The sequence below is a fragment of the Leopardus geoffroyi genome, chromosome B3, assembly GCF_018350155.1.
Source record: "Leopardus geoffroyi isolate Oge1 chromosome B3, O.geoffroyi_Oge1_pat1.0, whole genome shotgun sequence".
Taxonomy (NCBI): domain Eukaryota; kingdom Metazoa; phylum Chordata; class Mammalia; order Carnivora; family Felidae; genus Leopardus; species Leopardus geoffroyi.
The window spans coordinates 41307149-41330975 of NC_059337.1; the positions used below are offsets into that span (position 1 = coordinate 41307149).

General features: G+C 43.3%; 1 long non-coding RNA gene across 1 annotated transcript; it reads right to left on the reverse strand.

The window, feature by feature from the left end:
* Positions 1-1832: 1832 nt before the first annotated feature.
* Positions 1833-23578, reverse strand: LOC123581884. Its single transcript, XR_006704067.1, has 2 exons — positions 23397-23578; positions 1833-2028 (listed from the first exon to the last, which is right to left on the reverse strand). It is a non-coding gene; the product is annotated as an uncharacterized LOC123581884 (long non-coding RNA).
* Between the last annotated feature and the right edge of the window lie 249 nt (positions 23579-23827).

Here is a 23827-nt window from a genome sequence, read left to right on the forward strand (position 1 = left end):
GGCCTGGGGTGGGGTGTGGGAGAGTGGGAAGCTCACTTCCAGAGGAAAAGAGTAGAGATCAGCAGCGGTAAGGAGCTCCAAGTCCTCAGAGAGCAGGCGGGAGGGGTCTGGGCCAACTTTAGCACCTTAATGAAGAAACTAAAAGACGGTAGCCTTTGGGATTCGACTACAATATTTAGGGCCAAGATCACCAAAATCATTTAGACCCTGATGTCCTGATTGGCCCTAATCCAGATATAAGACATAGGATTCTCACCTGATGCTATGGAGAAGAAAAATTTTCCACTGTGATTGTTCAGCATCTTATTAGCAATCAAGGGCACTATCTCACATACAGCAACTATGGGAATTTATTTTTAAAGTCCTTTGGTGTGTCTTTGATGCTGGATCCAGTAATTGGCTGTTAGGTTTTAAAGGCTTGGCATTTCCACTGTGAGTCATAACTGTTCATTGACATACCTCATTTATTTCTTAATTCCTTTTAAATCCCCAAAAGATAAAACACATTGCATGAAAAAAATTTAAAACTGCACTTCTTTAAACAGGGTCTATGTTGTATACTTTTCCTAGGTCTTTCAGCCATTTATTTACCCATCAGGTGATCATCTAGTGTCTCTTGTGTACTGACAACTTCTCTTACTTTCTTACCCTCACACCCATCCTGTCACTTAATAATCACAACCATCCTATGAGCCAGGGATAGTTACTCTCTTTTCACAAGTAAGGAAAATGCAGCCCAGAGAGGTTAAGTGACTTGCCCAAGGCCACACAGTAAATGACTGAAACAGGATTTTGACTTAGGGCATTGAACTTCTAATTGTATCATTTTGGCCTCCTCTCACCTTCTTTGCTCTTCACCCCCATAGTCCTCATGCCCTGCCCCCTACTGTTTTGAAGCAGAGAACACTGAGGACAATAATAGTTGGGTAGGTAGAACACAAACCAAGTGGAGGAACACTTGGTCTTACCCCAGAGACCTAAAGGTCATGGTCACCCATTACATGCCAGGACCCATGGGGGCTCAATAGCATGTGACTAATACTCTGGATGAGAAGGGGAAATTAAACAGGGGCACAAATAACTAGGCTTCAGACAAGATAGCTGGTCCTGTAGAAGAGCATCTAAGGAAAGGAGAAGGAGAAAATTCTACCAATTAGAAATCAAGTCTGAACTTGATGCAGGCAAGTAGGGAAAAAGTCAGCAATTCAAAAAACCTTCTGTTCCCATTAATCTCATGATGTTAGATTAAGATGTTTTACATAGTGGGGCACCAGGGTGGCTCAGTTAGTTGAGTGTTTGACTCATTATTGTGGCTCAGGTCATGATCTCACAGTTTGTGAGTTCGAGGTCTGCATGGGACTCTGAGCTGACAATGCAGTGCCTGGTTGGGATTCTCTCTCTCTGTGTGTGCCTCCTCCCCCCTCTCAAAATAAATAAACTAAAAAAAAAAAAAGATTTTTATATAGTGGCAGGATAGGGTATGAAACTACATCCTTTGGCAGGAGGTGTTGTGAGGTGGGGAAATGGCAGCACTCTGTTAGCACCATCAGATCCTTGGTATTCTCTCAGGCAAGTAGCCTGATCTCTTCTGGTCTTATTTCTTTATCTGGAAAAGGGAGATCTTTCCCATCTCTTGGGATATTACCAGTAGATTAAACAAGATAACATGTGCAAAGCCCTCAGTGCAATTCCTGGCATGTGGCAGCTGCTTGAACATTGTTATTTAAATTCCATGAGTTATGTTGAGTTAGTTGGTCCAGAGTAGAGGCGACTCAAAATTGGGGCCAAAAGAGGGCCCCTGGGACTTAAGGGTTAACATAGCATAGACGTGATTCTTTGTAAAAACATACTCTTTTTTCCAACGTGCCAATGAGACTCCTACAGCCCACCATGGAGTTGGTCAAAATGGAAGTGAAGTGAGCTCTAATTTGAGAATCGTAATGGACTGTTGATGTCCCAATGGCAAATGCTAATGACGATTGCAAACAAAGGGTGGTGGCCTGTAGAAATAAAAATCTTCTACGTTCTCTGGAAGAAAAGAAATATTTATTTGAGACCACTGGTTGGGTGCTTTAGGCTGAAAAAGGCAATACGATATGGGAGACAACATGGTAGAGGGAAGCCTGGACTTACAGCAAGAGGATCAAATCCCAGCTTCATCCTCCAACAAGCTTTGACACTGTGGGAAAGTCACCAAGTGTCCTGCCTTGTTTATGGGAACCGTTGTCTTAGTACCTGCCTTATCTCTGTCATAGAATTATTGTCAAAACATGGGGCACCTGGGTGATTCAGTCGGTTAAGCATCCGACTTCAGCTCAGGTCATGATCTCGCGGTCCGTGAGTTCGAGCCCCGCGTCGGGCTCTGTGCTTACAGCTCAGAGCCTGGAGCCTGTTTCAGATTCTGTGTCTCCCTCTCTCTGACCCTCCCCTGTTCATGCTGTCTCTCCCTGTCTCCAAAATAAATAAACTTTTAAAAAAAATTAGAATTATTGTCAAAACAAAGAGGTAGCTTCCTCAAAAAATTAAACATAGAATTACCATATATCTAGCAGTTCCACTTCTATGTACATACTTAAAAGAATTGAAAGCAGGGACTCAAACAGATGTTTGTACACCCACATTCATAGCATTATTATTCAGAATAGCTCAAAGATTGAAATTAACCAAATGTCCAACACAGGTTGAATGAATAAGAAAATGTATACATATACAATGAAATATTATTTAGCCTAAAAAAGATGTCAAATTCTAATACATGCTATAACCTTGATGAGCCTTGAAAACGTTATGCTCAATGAAATAAGCCAGACACAAAGGTGCAAATATTGTATGATTCCACTTATATGAGGTACCTACAATAGTCAAATTCATAGAGGAAAAAAAGTAGGATGGTGGTTACCAGGAACTGGGTGGGGAGAGGAATGGGGAGTTATTGTTTAATAGGTACAGAGTTTCAGTATGAAATGATAAGATTTGAAGGTAAATGGCAGGGATTGTTGCACAATATGAATGTACTTAATGCCAACGAACTGTGCTTTCAAAAATGCTTAAAATGATTAAGTTTACATTATGTATATTTTACCACAATTAAAAAATGATAATTTTTTTTAAAGAAATGGCATAATGTAGAAGAAAGTGCTTTGCTCTCTGTAGAGCTATAGGAACCAATTAGCTGTGGTAAAGAGGTTAGAATGTAGCATTTACATTTCTGTTAAAGCAACCACCAAAATTGCGGGCCGGCCCGGCCTAGAACTTTCACAGCTGTTTTCTCATCTGTACAGTATCAGGAAGATGTAGATATGAAAAAGAAATAGCATCCACTAAGAGTTGAAAGTAGGGCTTCCTGTGAAAAATCAAAAACAGGAGTGGGGGACTGCTGTTTTTCCTAATATGCTTTGTAGAACAATTGGACTCTAAACTGTGCAGATATAGGGATGCCTGGCAGGTTCAGTCGGTGGAGCGTGCACTCTGGATCTCAGGGTTGTGAGTTCGAGCCCCATGTGGGGATGATTACTTAAAAAATAAAATCTTTAAAAGAATAATAAAACAATAAATTGTGCACATACATGTTTCACAAAAATAAACATAACTTAGGCATTATTGGGGGCCAAATCAGAAAAAATACCAAATGTTTCTAATTCATTACTTTTTAAAATGCTTCTCATTTACTATCTGTTCTGTTACTGACTTTCATTACATAATAAAATGAACTAGGCCAATGAAACCTGGGTGTTATTGTCAGAAAAAAGGTATCTGACGAACACTGAGCACCCTGAGTTCTTCCACTCTGCTTACTAGGCACCCTGAGAGGGGAGGGCCCTGTCCCAGGACCCTCAGTGTGAGCCCATTGGTAAATGAATCAGTTGGCTTTCCTGTTTATTAATCAGTCTCCCAGGAATTTGGTGCCAAAGCCTGGATTCTTGAGAGCTTGGTTTCCTCACATGAACTTTGCAGATGGAGTTTGACAACCTCTAAAACCAGGACAAAACCCAGGATCTGTGAGGGACTCGTCAAAGTGTTCTTCCTTCAGGTCTTAGCCCCTTTAATTATAAAACTTAGAGCAAAAATCTAATGATAAACTCTGTCCATAAAGGTCAGTATATACCAATAAGTAAATATTAACTTTGGCGGTAGGTTGGCACAATTTCTAAATTGCACTTCACAGGTACTAACCTAATCTGCCCATTAGCAGTTTTTAACATCATTATTGAGATGTAATTCACATACCATACAATAAACCCATTTATAGTGCAAACATTAATGCTTTTTGGTATATTACATTACTAATTTTTTTAAATTCTAGGTAAAATATATATAACATAACATTTTTTTTAAAGTTTGTTTTGAGAGAGAGCATGCGTGCATGCCAGCGGGAGAGGGACAGAGAGAATCCCAAAGAGGCTCTGCACTGATGTCTGCATGGAGCCCAACGCAGGGGGGCTCAATCTCATGAACCATGAGATCATGACTTGAGCCAAAATCAAGTGTTGGACCTGCATTGCTGGTTTTACTGCATGAATATATAAGTAGCATTTCAGTAGTCTCCTTTTGCTATGCTTTTCTCCCATTCCTGAGTTAGTATCATCACTCAAGGGTCTGAAACACATGGTCAGTCTTTTGTCACATTTAATCTAATTTTGGTTATTCCCATGATGACACCTATTGCAAATTATCAACCCATAGCAAACATGTTAAAGAAAATAAAGAACTATTAGGATTGAGAACAACCACAAAAAAATCAAGAGTTGGACATGTAACCAACTGAGCTACCCAGGCACTCTTTAACCATCTTTAAGTGTGAAATTCAACGGCATTCATTACAGTCTCAAGTGTTTCATTGTTTCATTTCATACCTGTGAAGACACCATTTTATAGATGGGAAAACTGGGTCTGAGTGAAGTTAACAAATTTACCCAGAGTTACTCGGTGAGGAAGTGACAAGGTAGAGTTGCAAGCCCTGCCAACCCTGCCAGTGTGTCGTGTTGCCTTCTACTGAGGCAGAAAGGTTTCTCGGAGGTAAGCAGTCCAGAGTGGCCAGAAGGTGGGCTTGTAGGTGCCTAAAGGAGCTAGGCAGAGGCAACTGTGGAGTATGTTCTGCTTCCCTGTGCCTCCTGGCCCACCCTCCCCGTTCAACTTTGAACCAACTACTTGTGCTCTCCTTTGTGCCTGTCACTCGTTCTCATCTGAGGACTTGACTAGGCCACCCTTCTGGCCAAGCTTTGCAAAAGAAGGACCCACAACTGTCTCTGCTTCCTCATTCTTTATTATTCCTCAACCTGCCGAGATACAGTCCCATGGCTCCTCTGATGTGACCCTCACCTCATTGGTGTCACTGAGTGGCCTCAGTGACCCAATGCAATGGCTGACTCTCTTGGAAGCTATGCTGGCTTTTCCCATGGCTCTCATGGCATCCTTCCTGCTCTCATGATCCTCCCAGCTCTAACCACTCCTCTACCTCCCTCAGTCTGCCCTTAGATGCTAGGTCACCTCAGAGTTCAGTCCCCAGTCCTCTGCTCACTGTTCCTGCTTTCCCTGGACAGCCTTCTGTGTGACCACAGATAAACCTACAAGTTCCACCAAACAAACCTACAAGTCCCACCAGGCCAGACCTCTCATCTGAGCTCCAGCCTCAATCCCTGCCTGGCCGTCCTTGCTGGTCATCCCACCAGGACCTTACATGAACCATGTCTAACATGGAACTCAGCATCCTCTCCATCTCCAAACCAGCTCCTCTCCCCTTGTCCCAAACTCAGTAAGTCACAGCCCCATCATCCACCCAGGCACCAAGGGCAGAACCTGGAGTCATTCCCTTGAATGTGAACTCTACCAGGACAGAGACCTTGTTCCCTTACTTTTTTTTTAACCCTATACTTTAAGCACCTGGGACTGTACCTGGCTATAGGAGGTACCTAATAAGTATTTGTTGAATAAACTTTTTCCCTCTTCCTACATACACAAACTATCCCCAGGACCTGTCTATTCCGCCTCCTAACACATCTTTCCATATACCTCTGCTTCCTCCAGGGGCTCTACTGCTACTCTAGCCTAATCCTCCCTCAACACCTGCCTGGGCAAGTACAACAACCTCTTCACTGTTACTTGTGCTCTCTACTTCTGATCTTCCTACTCAAGACCATTACCCAGGTCACCAGCCAGCAAATTCTCACAAAAACCCAAATGTGTTCTTGCCCTTACCTGCTAACAAATCCTTTATCCTGCTCTGTGATCAGGATAAATTACCTGGCATTAAGGGGGTCAGCTATGGTTTTGAATAAGTATTTCTGTCCTCTCTGTAGCAGATTCAAGGCCAGAGAGTCTTTGGCCTTCAGCTCAAAACTCTGTTCCTAGGGGAGTAGTGTTGTAGATCTCTCTAACATCAGAGACCTCTGGTAGCTCCCGGCAAAAGTGCTGGCTTGGGTTAGGGCCATGTCGGGCTCCTGCTCCACATCCTCTCCCCTGTTTGTCCTCCCCACTCTCGAGTCCATGCAGGGGCCATGACTTGGAATTGTGCCCAGTCATTCTGCAGAGGGGGGGAAAGAAGAGAGAGGGACAGAGGCAGAGCTGCCAGGGTGATTCATCTCTCTCCTTGCCTAGGATCCCCCTTTCCTGCCATCATGCGTCTGCATCCTGATCTGCCTGCAGCCACCCCTGAAGATCTAGTGGGGACCCTAGCCTGCCATCAAGGGGCAGAGGCCTTTGTCAGGGTAAGCAGAAGGGAGACAGACCCAGCTACCTCCATTGAAGAAAAGGATTTCTGGCTTCAGCTGCCTTAATGGGCTTGGGTCTTGGTAACTTAGAGCCTGGAGTAATGGAGTTTGGGGGTACAGTGAACTCTGGAATCAGGCCAGGGAGTGGGGTGTTGCTGGGCATAGGACATAGAGGGATTCAGGCTGTAAGGAACTTCTGGAATGCTTTGGACTCAGGCTGCAGTAACACTTGAAAAATTCTGAGTATCCAGGCTCAGAGGACATCCTATTGAAGTGGCTCAACTGAGGTTGTGGGATCTTTTTGGGAAATGTACTACATTTAGGCTGTAAAGGCCGTCTGGGGACTCACAGATTTAGGCAGGAGGCTTCTTGGAAAATGTGCTGACCCTGGCTGTGAGGATGCCCAGGAAAGGCTACTGGACTCAGGGCCAATAGGTTGCTTTGGGGGACTACATAAAACTCAAGTTATGGGGGCTTCTTGGAGAGATCAATGAACTGAGTTTATGAACACTTCTTGGGAAGTTTACTGAACTCACACTGCAAGTCTGGAACTTTGCTTACAGATTCAAAGTCCATGCAGCTCCCCTATGCCACACAAACCCAGAGTTACCCAACCTACAGACAGGCAGGACACAGACTGAAGTCACCCACAGGGTCATTCAGTCTCTCTCTCTCAAGTACACACACACACACACACACACACACACACACACACACATTTCACACCACCTTCCCAGACCCTTCTTCTGGTTCTTCCACATTTTTCCTGACCTCTAAACACAGAAGTGCTCAGCCCTCAGTCCTCAGACCACTCCTCATCTTATTAGCTCTTACTCAACAGGGATCCCACCCAGTCCAGTGACATTACACACCATTTATTCTCTGTCGACTCTCCATTTTTCGTCTCCAACCTAGACCTCTCCATCAATTCCAGACTCATTCATATCCAACTGTCTGCTTGACACATCCACCTCGTTGGCTGACAGACATCTCAAACTCAACATGTCCCAAAACAGACAGACTTATTTCTGACGTTCCCTCCCATACTCCTTCCTCCCATAGTCTTCCCCATCTTAATAAGTGGCAACTGCATTCTCTCAGTTTTCCGTGTCTAAAAACAGAGTCATTTGGGATCCTGTCTTTCATATTCTGTATCAGCAAATCCTGTTGACACTACCTGTGAAATATATTCAGAATCTAACCTCATATAACCATCTCCACCACATCCACTCTGGTTCAAGCCATCAGCAACTCTCCCTAGCCTCCCAGTTTTCTACATAGTCTCCTTGCCTCAATCCCTGCCCTCCTCTAGTCTATTTGCAATGCTGCAGTCTTTCAAGAATGTAAGCCAGAGGGGTACCTGTGTGGCTCAGTTGGTTAAGCGTCTGACTCTCGATTTCAGCTCAGGTCATGATCTCATGGTTTGTGAGATCGAATCCAGCATCAGGATTTGTGCTGACGGCATGGAGCCTGCTTGGGATTCTCTCTCTCTCTCTCTCTCTCTCTCTCTCTCTCTCTCTCTCTCTCAAAATAAACAAAATAAACAACAACAAAAAAAATGTAAGCTAGAGCACACCACTCATTTCTTTACAACCTGCCAGTGGCCTCCATCTCAGAGTAAAAGCCAACATTCTTACCTTGACCTCTATTGTTTTACGGTATTCTTCTTCCCCACTCCCCTCTCTCTTCCTTCATTCCTATCACCCTTTCTTACATTCACTCCACTCCAGTCATCCCTGTTTTGCTGCTGTTATTAGGACATGTCAAGGCTACTCTATCTTGGGATTTTTTTATTTTTTTAGTTTTAAAGGTTTTTTATTATTATTATTATTATTATTATTATTATTTTAGTCTTTATTTTTGAGAGAGAGAGAGACAGAATGGGAGGGGAGGGGAACAGAGAGAGAGGGAGACACAGAATCTGAAGCAGGCTCCAAGCTCCAAGCTGTCAGCACAGAGCCTGATGTGGGGCTCGAACCCACTAACCATGAGATCATGACTGGAGCCGAAGTTGGATGCTTAAACAATTGAGCCACCCAGGCGCCACTGTTTTAAAGGTTTTTATTTAAGTAATCTCTACCCCCAACATAGGCTCAAACTCATGATCCTGAGATCAAGAGTCACATACTCTTCTGATTAAGTCAGCTGCCCCAGGATTTACTTTTGTACTTGCTTTTCCCTCTACCTGTGATACTTCTCTCTCAGATAATCACACAGCCCACCCATCCGTGCTGTCAGGTCTCTCCTCAAATGTCACCTCACCAGAGGGATCCTCTTTTTACCTGTGTAAAAAGGCAATGTTCTCTTAGCCACTCCCCACCCCTTTTCTCAGCTTTTTATTTTGTAGCTCTTATCAGCATCTGATATGCTTATTTGTTCATTGTCTCCCTTCACTAGAATATAGACTCCAGGAAAGCGAAGATTTTGTCTTGTTCACTGCTGTATCCCCAGGTCCTACAACAGTACCTGGAAAATAGTAGGTTCTCAATAACTATTTGATGAATGAATGAATGAATGAATGAATGCTGGGAACCAAGTAAATATTTATTGGAATGAATGAAACTTTGTTGGTCTCACAGACCTCTATCTTCATTTTCAGAGACTTTAGGAAACAAAAAGGAATTTTCTAAATCAGTTACCAAGATTGTTACACGGGAAAATCAATACTTAAACTAAAGGGAAGGTGTTTAGGACTTGTAGAACAGTATGGGATTGTCGCAGACTATGAGTCTGGAGTGCTCTCTTGTCCAGCAAGAGAGCTGACACAGAATTGAATATGAGAGAGGCTAATGTCCAGAAGGAGACAAGAGCCCAAACAGGGGTTTTGTCTCCGTATTTATTGAGCTCACAAGATATTACCCTTATGGTGAAACATGAAGAAAACAAGATCTTATACATGTGAACGTGGAGAAAACAATCATACAGTAATCATTAACTTGTGTAAGAAGCAAAGAGTCTGGGGGGCAAGTAGAGTTTGTCTTCAAGGTACATTGGTGCCAGATGGGAAGTAATTTCATGCAGGTGATATAACAAGTTTCTCATGATCCCGTTACAATATCTCACTAACTAACCTCGGGGTTTTTGCCCCGTGGTGGTCCCTTTTTGCCCTAAGCTTTTTTCTAAACCATTTTTTTTTTCAACGTTTATTTATTTTTGGGACAGAGTGAGACAGAGCATGAACAGGGGAGGGGCAGAAAGAGAGGGAGACACAGAATCGGAAACAGGCTCCAGGCTCTGAGCCATCAGCCCAGAGCCCGACGCGGGGCTCAAACTCACGGACCGCGAGATCGTGACCTGGCTGAAGTCGGACGCTTAACCGACTGCGCCACCCAGGCGCCCCTTTTCTAAACCATTTATGTAAGTAGAACCTATTTCCCCACATGGGATGCTTGAAGCATAACAGCTAAAAGGGTTACAGAACAGATATTGGTAATGTCTAGTCTGGAAACAATAATCACTTTGAGTATATAAAACAGAGATGTTCATAAAGAGAACTGGCTACAAAAGGGATAGAAGGACGAGAAACCACTGGGGAACATAATGCAACTCAGAGGTTAGCAGCAGCAAGAAGCCAGTTCTACCCTTAGGTTGGAAGGTCCCTGGGAGGAGGTTGCTAGGGCGCAGGATCCAGGGACACCAACGGAAGCTGGAACTACAAAACAAAAACAGAGATGCAGTCAGAGGTGTGTGTTGGGGAGAAATAGTCTGGCCTTTCCCCAGTATATCTCCCTCCCAGTGCCTCCCATTGGTCAAATATGCCAGAAGCTGGGAAATGCAGCCTGCAGGGGTCGCCTCCTATAATACAGACCAGAGCAGGGAGAAAGAAGGACCGGTGTGGAGGGCAAATGGCCCAGGCCCAGGAGAGGGACAGAGGCACTTCAAAAGGTAGAAGAGGAGAGAGAGAGGCACAGGGAGGGAGGCAGAGGCAGCAGCAGAGCCCATGAGTGAGCAGAAAGGAAAAATCAGACCTGAATTATACTTTGAGTTTGGACTAAAGCTGTGGGAGGTGCTGCCCCGCACTACCATATATAATTTTTATCACTTGCTTCTTGTCTCTCACTTCTGGCAGTCGCTTTAAAGAGAGGAATCTGGGGCTCCTGGCTGGGCTTCCAAATCTGCTTCTGCCCTTCTCTTGCAAGGTTGACCTATTGTTGTTATTCGACACCCATCTAGAGCACTGCCTTTAAGAGTCCTTTATTACCTGGCAGGCACCAGACTGGTATTGTCCGTGGGCCCATGGGACTCTGATGGCTTCCAGAGCATCCACTGTTACTGTGGCAGTGGAAGATGGCAGAATACACCCCGGGTACAACTGGTGCCTTCAATTTAGCAGAAGCACCCTTCAAACTCTTTACTGCTCTTAGAGGCCTCACCTCCAGAAGGGAGAGAGGGTTTGTTCAGTCTCAGTAGAGCCAGGACCAAGGGGGGCACATTTCTGAGGAGGAAGGCTTAAGTTAGGGAAGAAGTTTTAACTTCTGGCTGTCTTGTAAAGGAGTAAGGTTCCTGTTCCAGGAGGCATTCTGGGAAAGGTCTGTCCGAAATGTTGTGGAGGGGAAGGCTGCTCTGGTAAACTGAAGGGAATGCATTCTCCATTGTCTCTAACTCTGCCCAGCTCTGAATTCTGTGGGTGACCAGCCCTCTCCTTTCATTCTGATCCTGTTCTCAACACATCCTTCTGCAAACCAAGGCCAAGTTCAAATTCCATGACCCTGGTGAGGGAGCATCTGAGGGAAGGGCTGGTGTGTGCCACTCACTCAATGGGCCTTTCTCTTCCTGCCTGGCTTTGGGTTGTGCAAACTGGCCCTCGGTGGGTATGGTAGACAGAATAATGGTGCCCTAATGCCTGAACCTGTGAATAGGTTACTTTATGCAGCAAAAGGGACCTTGCAGGTGTGATTAAGTTAAGGATCTTGAAACAGGAAAACAATCCTACATCGCTTATGTGCAGGTGCCTCTGGAATCTGGAAAGGCAAAGGATTCTCCTCAAAGCTTTCAGGAAGAATGCAGCACGGTGGACACCCTCAATGTCAGCTCCATGAGACAAGTTAGGCTTCCGACCTCCAAAACTCTTAAGATGATAAATTCTTGTTTCCGGCCATTCAATTTGTGGTAATTTATGTAAACAGAAAACTAACACAGAGTATTTGTGACCAAGTCCTGCTCTTGGTCACAGCCTGGTAGTCGGTGGAAAACTCCTCTCTCATCAAAAGGGAGTGAACATGGCATTTAAGAGCCTGGGCCTTAGAGGCAGATAGACCTGGATTTGAACACCAGCTCTGCTACATTACATGATATCTCAGAGCTCTACTTCCTCATCCATGAAATGGAAGTACTAATACCTACTTTGCCCAGGGGGGTTGAGAAGATGAAATAAAATAATGCAAGTAAGGTACTCAGCATAGCGCCTGGGACATAGGAAGTCCTGGATACACAACAGCAGAAGTTATTCTTACTACCATTTCCGCCACCAACACTGTTATTATTACTACTACCACGGCTATTATTGCTACTGCCGTTGCTACAACTACCACTGCCAGCAACAACAAGAGCAGTCATTGGCTGAAGAGCAGTGCAGGTGTCACGAAAAGGATGACTAGAGACAGCAGCGGGAAGGGAGGGATCAGGGAGCGGCAGCAGGGAGGGTGGGATTAGGAAGGGTCAAAGGGTGGAAGTCACAACTTCAAACTGCTGTGTGACATTGACTTTGGCCTGAAAGCTCTTGAGGCTGAGGAGCATAACATCTGCACCAGCCTGCCCCAGATGTGTGCTAGATGTTTCTGAGGGTGCGGCCTCCTGGCTCAGAGACCTTGACTCAGAATCACCCGCCAAGGCCTTCCGTGTGTGCTTCTGTCTGGCCCAGTACCCTCTGTCCAGGCCTGGAGCAAGGGGAACACCAGAGAAATGCAGAAACATGAAAGAGCCCGAATTCAAGGCCTGGTCCTCTGCTCTGGAAGACAAACCAGGATCCTGAACCCAAGTACACATTCATTTCCTCCTGGTGTTTTCCAGCTGAGAGAACAGGTCAGATAGAAAAAGAATGCGCGGGCAAGGTACGAAAGCCTCCTCATTATCTCTGTAATTCTTTCCCAAGGCCCGATCGTGGGGCTCTCCCTGCTTTTCTTTGAATGTACACAGAGGCACCAGGGGGCTTTTCCTGAAGACACTGGGTTTGATGAGCAACTCACTAAGATAGTGTGTTGTAGATATTTTTAGCATGCTTTACCACCTAACGTAGTGGTTAAGAATCTTCCTCTGGAGTCAGATAAAATCTAGCCTCACACTCTGGCCTTGTCACTTTTTAACTGTTTGGCCTTGGACAAGTTCCATAACTTCTCCAAGCCTCAATTTCCTTATCTTAATAATTGTTGTAATAGCAGATACCTTCTAGAGTTATTGTAAGGAGAAATTAGATGGTCCATATATGGTACTCAGCATACTGCCTGGACTTTAGCAATTACTGAGGAAATACGATATTGGTGACTGTTGTTGATAGTATCACTGTCATGTTATTATCATTTATGGAAAAAGCTTCAGCTCAGGACCAGAGGCAGCCACACGTCTAGATGCCAACTTGGCTTTATGTCTCCATTTTGTCACAGCAGCCTGAGACCACATGCTTGGCAAGGTCCGGGAGCTCAGGCAGCCTGTAGATCTCCCTGGTGGGTTCAGCTAGGCACAGCTCTAAGAGACCAAGAAGAGATGTTGACATGTTCCAGATATGTTTCACAGCTGTTGTAGTGGGGATTGGTGCTGTCTCTCCTACTAAACCATTAAAAAAAAAAAAAAAAAATTGTTGCTGGGAAACTGGTTTTTAAGTTCATGTGTCTCTGGACAAAAGGGTTGAATTGGTGGACAGGCTAATTCAGTCATGACTGATGAGAATACACCTGAGAAACCATGACACCGCAGGTTTATCTCCAACGTGGTGACCAGGAGCATATTTCCCCAGGGTACAACCTGGATATAGAGAATGAGTCAAATGACATTTGGCAACAGCTTTGAACTCATACTCCCGGAGTGACAACAATTGATGGGATGCAGTGAGACAAACAATCTCCTTCGTCACTAGCGCTAGTGCAGTCACTATGACCTTTGGGAATGTCATTTGGCTATTGGCGTCAAAGTGTTTCCTTAAGCTTGGAAAAGCTATCTCTGAGGATCTATCCTAAACAAATCATCCACAAACTTAAAAAGAGCTGTATGCATGAGTCTGTTCATTGCCTCTTTGCATATAAGAGTCAAGAGATGGAAACATCCTGAATATCAATCTAATGGTCTAACAGGAGAGAGTTGGTTAAATAAACCACAGCATATCCATTCAGTGGAATGTTATACGGCTATTACTAATGAGTATCATAAAGGTCAATGCCACTGTACAGGAAAAAGTTTATGGTATACATCAAGTAAAAATTCAGGCACAAAAAGTCACACACAAAACTGTGTGGAGGACTAAATGGAAAAGCAGATGGGAAAGAGTTACAGAAATATTATTGGTGATGGGGTGCCTGGGTGGCTTAGTCGGTTAAGCGTCTGACTTCGGCTCAGGTCATGATCTCGCGGTTTGTGAATTCGAGCCCCGCATGGGGCTCAGTGCTGACAGCTCGGAGCCTTATGCCTGCTTCAGATTCTGTGTCTCCCTCTCTCTCTGCCCCTCCCCTGCTTACGCTCTGTCTCTCTCTGTCTCTCAATAATAAATAAACATTTAAAAAATTAAAAAAAAAAGAAATATTATTGGTGATGATATTAAGATGATGGACGAATTGTGGGTGGCTTTTTGGTACATCCTCCAGGTTTTAAATTTTGCAGTTATATAACTTGTCATGGTAAGTACAATAACCACCCCCTCAAAATCTCCCCCAGAACCTCCAGAAGGAACAGAGCCCTGCCAACACCTTAATTTTAACCCAGTGAAACCTATTTTGGACTTCTGACCCCCAGAATTATGAGATAATGAGTCTCTTGTTTTAGGCTACCATATTTGTGGTAACAGGAAATGAATACAATATATACAATAAAATTGAAATGACTAATATATATAATAAAATTAATTTCCTAAACTGTAAGTTATTATACTTTGTCATCAAATACAGTGGAGTAATTATATATTTTCTTTACACTTATGACATTCCTTTGAATAAGGAAGAGGATTGATTTGGAGCATGCAGACCAGAGTTTGCATCTCAGTCCCTCAGCTGTGTGACTTTGAGTCATAAGTTCCCAGAAAACTCTCATCTCCTAACCTACATATGTGTGGACCCTGAAATATGATCATTTTCAACTGCAGTGGGCCCTGAGAGGGTAGACTGCTTTTATTTCATCATTTTTTTGAAATTATAAAAATAACATAAGATCACAAACAAAAATGAAAATATAGAGGAAAAACTCCCATAATTCCTTTACCTTAACACCATAATTTTTCCATGCATTTTCTTCATAGATACATCGTGTTAGTCAAGACTCATTTTCAAGTAACCAAAACCCAACTCAAAGTCGCCTAAGTTAAAAAAGGAAATTCATTGTTTCGATAACTGGGATAGCTTTTGGGATAGCTAGATTCATGTGCCAAAATGATGTTAAGGTCCTGTGTCTCTCCACGCGCTGGCTCTCCTATTTTCTGTGTACCTTTAATAATTCTGGGGGCTCTCTTTGTGTGATGGGGAAGAATGGTCAATAGCATGAGGAGGCTTCTGTGGTCCTTACAGCTCTGGACCCCAGAGGAAGATAAAGTATCCACATACCAAATATCATGCTGAGACTCTGATTGGCCTGCCATGGGTCTCATGCCCAACTCTTGGACAAACTAGTGTAGGTAATGGAAAGGGGTGTCATGATTGTCTGAGCCTGCGTCACTTGCCCACTCCTGAAGGCAGGGATTGGAAGGAACAAGGTGATTGCCATACAACGAGGGGGAAAGGCAGTTCCAGAAGGTGTTGGGCATGCAAAAACAGGAGCTGTCCTCTATCCATATTTTATAACATGAGTAATTTGTTGTTTCATTCCAAAGTCTTTAGAACTATCATTAAATTTTTTTAATTAAAACATGTGTTTTAAAAAATGTTTATTTATTTTTGAGAGAGAGAGAGAGAGACAGACAGAATGTGAGCAGGGGAGGGGCAGAGAGAGAGAGACAGACAGACAGAATCTGAAGCAGGCTTCAGGCTCTGAGCTATCAGCACGGAGACCGACGTGGGGCTGGAAATCAGGAACCCCAAGATCATGACCTGAGCCAAAGTTGAATGCTTAACCAACTGAGACACCCAGGTGCCCCCTTTAAAACTATCATTTTAATGAATTTTGGTTTGCAACCTACATATTTTGCCTAACCCTCATTAAATATTGTTGGCTACTTGGATTGTTATAAAAATTCTTCCACTATAAATAACGCTGCAATGAACATTTTTGTGCAATAGTTTTCTCCGAAGTTTAGATTATTTCTTTTTTTTTAATGTTTATTTTTGAGAGAGAGAGAGAGAGAGAGAGAGAGAGGAAAAAGAGAGAGTGCACACACATGGGAGGGAGGAGCCGAGAGAGAAGGAGACAGTGAATCTGAAGCAGGCCCCGCCATAACAGGCAAATCCAGACATGGGGCTCAAACTCACAAACCATGAGATCATGACCTGAGCCAAAGTCGGACACTCAGCTGACTGAGCCCCTCAGGTGCCGCTAGATTATTTCTGAAGACAGATTCCCGAAAGAGGGTTTACTGGGTTACAGGTGGCAAATTGGTTTCCAGGAAGGTTGCACAAATGTACAGGAAATGGTGCAGCTGCTTTGAGTAAGTGGTAGAACAGGGCCCTCTCCCAGGTCTTGCAAACTGGGGTGGGTTGAAAGGATACCACAGATTGCTGTGCCCTGAGGCCATGACCAAAGCAACAAACAGGAAGTCTGCTTACCCTGCCTAAAACCAAGAAAAAAATGCAAACTCACTTGTGGTTAGGGAAATGCATATTAGCACTATCTCTCATCCATTAGGTTGGTGAAACTTGAAGACACTGATAACATACAGTGCTTGTGAGACTGGGGGAAGAGGCACCCTCAAAATCAGCTGATAGAGATGGCAATTAGGACAGTCTTTTGGGAAAGTCATCTGGCCACATGGATTAAAACTGATTTGAGAATACCGCCATTGTATCACATAATTACCATTTCTTTTGTGGCAAGAACATTTAAGATCTACTCTCTCAGCAACTTTCAAGAATATAGTACAATATTATTAACCACAGTCACCACACTGTCCATTATATTTCCAGAACTTATCTATTTTCTAACTGTAAATTTGTACTCTTTGCCCAACATTTCTCCATATTCCCCCCCACCACCCCCTGGTAACCATTTCACTTTGTTTCTAAGAGGCTTTTTTAGATTCCACATATAAGTGATATACAATATTTGTCTTCCTTCCTTCCTTCTTTCCTTCCTTTCTTTTTTTTTTCTTTCTCTTTGTAAGTAAGCTCTACACACAACATGGGGCTTGAACTCACAACCTTGAGATAAAGAATCTCATGCTCTACTGACTGAGCCAACCAGGCGCCCCCAGTATTTGTCTTTCTATGTTTGACTTATTTTTCACTTAGCATAATGCCATCAAGTGCATCTAATATCATTGCAAATGGCAGCATTTTCTTGTTTCTCATAGCTGAACAGTATTATAATATTTAAATATATCAAATCAACATATTGCACACCTTAAACTTATACAACATTACATGTCAATTATATTTCAATAAAGCTAAAAAAATTGATTTGAGAGTCTCATGTTTGTGAATCTTTAATTAATTAATTGATTGATTTAGAGAGACAGTGCTTGCAGGTAGGGGAGAGGAGCAAAGGGAGAGAGAGAGAGGGAGAATATCTACGCTCAGCATGGAGCCCAACATGGGGCTTGATCCCACGACTCTGGGATCATGACTTGAGCTGAAATCAGGGGTTGGATGCTCAACCAAAGGAGCCACCCAGGCTTCCCTCAGGTTTGTGAACCTATTCAACAAAAACAAAGTACCGGGTCTGTTTCCTGGTGGTGTCACTTCCTTTTTCTTCACAGGTATGGCTCCCTGCATGAGCTAGATCTATCATGTGCCTCTGGCCTTAGGAGGTGCCATACCCATCTCAGTCTTAAACAACTAAGCATTTGATGTGGACTGTGGCAGAGGCAGCTAACTATCTCCAGTGGCTATTTCCCCTTCCTCCTTTCAGTAATAGATCCCACAGAGCCTATGACCATCCAGTGAGAGACCACATAACCCTGCCTCCCTTACAGCTAGGTGTGGCCCATAAGATCTGGCCAAGAGGAGATGATTGGAAGTGATGTCTGCAAACTCCAAAGGTGGAACAGTTTGTTTGTCTGGAGACTCTGGCCTCTGAGAGATATCAGTGAATATTTGCTGATCTCTTGAACTGAGAAGAAAGAGAATTGGGAGCCACAGGGTGGCTGCTTTCTGCAATGAGAACAGAGAAACAAGGAGAAGCAGTTTGCCAAGAAAGGAGAATGGAGTAAATGCAAAACAGGAGGCAGGATGGGGGTATGGTGAGGTGTGAGGGGGTTCAGAGCCACTGTCCCAGCCCTGGCTCTCATTCCTTACGAATGAGGCCACACCACTCCTTTGCTTGGGTCCTTTTAATAGATCCCCCATTTTCTTTCACCTAATTTGAATAATTTTTCTGTTACTTGCAAAAAAAAAGGGGGGGGGGACTTCACATAGATAGAGCCCTCCAGAATAACCCTTTCTTTGGCATATGATAACCAGTAAGGAAAACTTATTGAAATGATATATTTTGCTTTTGCTGTTGTAGAAAAATTAGAAAGACTAGCAGTCATTTGTTTATTTATTCTTGGGATTTTCCCTCCCTGTTCTGAGAAGGTAGACAGGCTTTGGGTTTCCTGCCTCAGAGGAATTTCAAGCTATAGGGCCATGAGAAGACGTTACCTAGGACAGTCTGCTGTCCTAGGTTTTGTTTCCAAAAGTTTGAGTTCCCATGGAAGACCATCCTGGAGGAAGGGAGAGAGATTCTAGGTGGGGGAGGTAGAAGCAGTGACAGTGAAGGGAGAATCCTTGAGAGAAGACAGGGATAAAAGTCTGTAGATTCGGTGATTTTGGGGAACTTGTAACCTAACCTGGCTAGTCCCAGGGAGATTCCAGGACCCTAGAGGGGACCAGAAGCCTAGTGCATCAAGAGAGATTGGATCCTGGTTTTCTGTGTCTGACTGTCACTTCCTGACCATAAAACTTTACTTATAAAAACAGAAGTTTGGGCAGACTTAGCCCATAGAACATAGTTTGCTGATCCTTGAGTCAGAATATGTTCATTTCACAACCCTCAGTGCATTAAAAGATATGGGCCTCATGCATCAGTGGATGTCAACATCATTTTTAAAAAGTGAGATGACCGGGGCGCCTGGCGTCCGACTTCAGCCAGGTCACGATCTCGCGGTCCGTGAGTTCGAGCCCCACGTCAGGCTCTGGGCTGATGGCTCAGAGCCTGGAGCCTGTTTCCGATTCTGTGTCTCCCTCTCTCTCTGCCCCTCCCCCGTTCATGCTCTGTCTCTCTCTGTCCCAAAAATAAATAAACGTTGGAAAAAAAAAAAAAAAGTGAGATGACCAGGCATTGTGTGCCTACTATGGTCTTGCCAAAGGACACAACCAGAGTCTAATTCAGTCTCTGGATGCATCTACATATACGCAGGAAATATAGGACACAGAGAAATATGTTGAAATGCACCAAGAGTATGCAATCAGCAAAATCTGGACTGTGGGAAACTGCACAAGTCAAAAGGATTGTTGGACAGATTGGATAAAGTAAAAGGATAGAGGGATGAGGAGATACAAGTTGAAAGAGATTTAGGGTTGTATTGTTTTGGAGAAGGATGGGCAGGACTAAACTCCAGTTTAGGGATGTATGTACTATAGGGTGAGCGTTATAAAAATCAGCCCTGGAGAGGTTTGTGATTGGAAAGGGGCCCCTGGATGGTGCTTTTGGGGTGGGTGGCAAGATTCTATTTCTTGATCTGGTGGTGTTGACAAGAATGTTCACCCTAAACTGAGCTATGCATTTGCTTTGGGTTTTGTTTGTTTGTTGTATTTATGTTTTATTTTGTAATTTAAAAAATATTTCTTATTTATTTATTTATTTATTTAAATTTATTTATTTAAATTTAAATTAGTTAACATACAGTGTAGTATTGGTTTCAGGAGCAGAACACAGTGATTCATCACTTACATATAATGCCCAGTGCTCATCCCAACAAGTGCCCTCCTTAAAGCCCATCACCCATTTAGCCCATCCCTCCACTCACCTCTCTCCATCTACCCTCAGTTTGTTCACTACAGTTAAAGAATCTCAGGACACCTGGGTGACTCAGGGGGTTAAGTTCTGACTTCGGCTCAGGTCATGATCTCACGGTTCCTGAGTTCAAGCCCCACATCAGGCTCTATGCTAACATCTCAGAGCTAGGAGCCTGCTTTGGATTCTCTCCCTCTGCCCCTCTCCAACTAGTGCTCTGTCTCTTTCTCTCTCAAAAATAAATAAACATTAAAAAAAAATTTAAAGAGTCTCTTTGCTTTGTTTCCCCCCCAAAAGAGTTCTAAGGACGACTTAAATCTGGAGCTGCTAGGTGCCATCGCTCCTGTATGCAGAAAGCTGCTTTGGGAATGAAGTCCTGCCCAGAGTAACACAGGGTCTAGAGACAGAATGTGAGACATTAAGTTGTTAAAAAACAAATTTCAACTGAATAAATTTGAAGATCTAATTGGCTTTATTCAGATATTATGATTTGGGCGGCATCGCATCTAATAAGTAGAGAGATGCTCCATGGAGTTGTACAAATGGAAGGTTTTCATAGGCAGTAGGGTGGGACAAGAAGGTATTAGTAAAAGAAATGATTGATTCGGGCCTGAACATTTGGTGGGGGGAGGGGATGGCAGGTTTTGTTTATTTATCATGCTGGTCACTTCACTAGTGCTGACCAGGAAATTTCAGATTGGCCTTTAAAGGATCACATTCCTGGGACTGTAATTAAATCTTGGTTTGCTGTAATGGGTGGACAAATGACTCCATTTTGGGCTTAAAAAAAATTTTTTTTTATGCTTTTATTTTATTTTTGAGAGAGAGAGAAAGAGTGTGAGCAGGGGAGGGGCAGAGAGAGAGGGGGGAGACAGAATCTGAAGCAGGTTCTGGGCTCTGAGCTGTCAGTGCAGAGCCCTTTTAAAACAAACAAACAAACAAACAAACAAACAAACAAAAAACAAAGTCCATGATAATCTTGTTTGATTACTTGCATCCAGGCATTTCTGAAGCTTGATGTATCCATGGAATTTTCATTTATATGAACCAAGAAAGTCCCTTTTTATTTATACTGCTTGGGTTTGTAACCAAAGGAGTTAATCCACGTATCTGTAGATCCTCAAAAGGCTGGTAAATGTTCCTCAAGAAACTGCTGGTTTTGTTGGATTTTTGGTGATTGCTTTAACTATCTGTGGTAACTCACATTCTCTGCCACACACAGGCAAATCTGTTCTTCTTCTCCTGACAGTCTTGAAAGCTTTATTCCATATTTCAAAATGATGGGGTCCATTGTCATTCACTAAGGTATGGTTCATTCTGACCTTGTTTGAAAGTTGGGAGAGCTCACTGAAGGACAGGATGGGAAGGAATGTTCTATCAAAAGAGAATAGGTGCCTGGGTGTCTCAGTGGGTTAAGCGTCTTACTCTTGATTGTGGCTCAGGTTATGATCTCATGGTCACGGGACTGAGCCCCTTGTCGGGCTCTGCGCTGAAAGTGGAGGCTGTTTGCGATTCTCTCTCTCTCTCAAAATAAATATATAAACGTTTTTTTTTTTAAAGGGAATAGGGGCGCCTGGGTGGCTCAGTTGCATAAGCGTCTGACTTCAGCTCAGGTCATGATCTCACGGTTTGTGGGTTTAAGTCCCACGTCGGTTCTGTGCGGACAGCTCAGAGCCTGGATCCTGCTTCCGATTCTGTGTATCGCTCTCTCTCTCTCTCTCTCTCTCTGCCCCTCTCCCACTCATACTCTGCCTCTCTCTCAAAAATAAATAAACATTAAAAAAGAATTTTTTTTTAAAGGGAATAAAAATCCCATCAGCTGGAACGGTTGACACATTGGTGGGATAATCTGAGGCCTCGGGGAAGCAGTGAGCAGTCATGTGTTTCAGGTATCATTCATTCATTCTTTCATTGCATATTTATTTATTTCCAGGCACTAAACATGACAGCCCCAGGCTCAGCTTTCAGGAAACTCATAGCCGGGGTTGGCAGGGTGGGGTGAAGAGCTATGTGGTACAACCTGGGGAACTCTTGGAGGCTTATTTGTCTCTGGTATGATTCCTTTTCTGTTTTAACTTCTGAAATTTCCATCATATGAATTATTTCTTAATGTTGTTGTAATACTCCCAGGAGGTCCCATTTAGAATGCAAAAATGTATTTAAAATGTGTTAACTAAACGAGTGAGCACACTTTAGGACACAATATCACTATGGTGAAGAGTAGGAGGACAGATACTTTTTAATTTTTTTTAATGAGGCCCACACCCAACATGGGGTTTAAACTTCCCTCCCCAAGATCAAGAGTTGGATGCTCCACCCAGGACGGATGCATTTTGATGAGAAGACAGTCTCTGGAAAGAATCTACAGCCCTGGGCAGCCAGGTGGTATTGTCTAAGGTAAGGGAGGGGTAGGGAAAAGGAGTGGTTGAGAAATGCCTACTATTTCACCAGCTTTCTTGGGTCTAGGTGATACCCATGCCTTGAATATCTCTCCCTGGTAAGGAAGTGGACTTATTTTGTATTCTAGGCTTTGAGGTCAGACAGATCTGTGTTTGAATCCCAGCCTTGCTACTTACTAGAAAGCACCAAATTACTTCTAAACTCAGCCTCAGTTTCCTTATCTGTATAATACAGAGAAAATATTCACCTTACTGGATGGTGGGGGGTAGTAAAAGATATTAATGTATATAAAGAGCTCAGCCCACAGCCCAAGCACATTGGTTTTTCTCAGTGAATGTTAGTTTCCCTTCTTGGTTGAATAATCTTATTCATTTAATGGCATTTAGCTCAAAAAGACAAGAAATTTCATGGCTCTTTAGATAAGCTTTACAGATGTGGGGGGGGGGAGGGGGAAGAAAGAGATAGAGAAAGAAAGACTGACCTAGCCCAATCTCATTCAGTTGACATTCCACAATCACATTTCTCAATATTCTAGAATCTTTCTATTTATTTTGTAGTATTTCTCTTCCTGGCCTATGTTAGCCCCTAAGTCAGACCCTAACTAATCCCCTCTATATCAGAGACAAGGGGTCATAGAGTTCTTCCCATTCATTGTTTTTGTTTTCTCAAAGTATCACCTTCGGGTGCCTGAGACAATCAGGAAATGAGAGGAATTTCCTTTTTTTGGCAACAAGTAATTAAAAATAATGATTTATTGAAGGTTGGCTATGAACCAGGCAATTGGGCTCTGCATCTTACATGTTTCTTTAATGTTTCTTTAATGTTTACAACAACCAGGTGAGTGGGGATTATTATCTCAGACTTACAGAGCCCTGTAGGGTTGTTTTGAAGATTAAATGAAATCATGTTGGAAAAGTGCTTAGAACATCTAGATTCAATAGAAGTTAGTTGTCATCATTACTATTACTTTTCAGTGAGGAAATTGAGGGTCCAATTAGTTACAATACCCACCTAAAGTCAACCAGCTGGAAGGTTGAAGCAGGATCCCAGGTCTTGCTGTCCTTAAAGTCAATGTGAGAGATCCACCATGTTTCATAACATCCTGACTGAAATGACAAAACATTAATCAATTTGAATAATAACAAAAGTTTCAACCCTATCTTAACTCATAGTCTAGAAAATGTTAACCGTGATTTTGGGCCAACACATTCCCGCCACTCTCCCACAACCCCTTGGTTAAAAAACTCGTTTTACAGATGCCAGGTGCAGTCCTTACCAACTTCCAGAGCACAGTCTTACAATTCTCAACTGCCTTTCCAGATCCATCTCTCACTTTTTCTCATATGATTAGTGAGTACTATGGTGTACATCTATGGTGTACCCTAACTTTTCTCTTGGCCCTGGGATTGTTCTAGGGATGAGCACTGATCCAAGCCTGGATG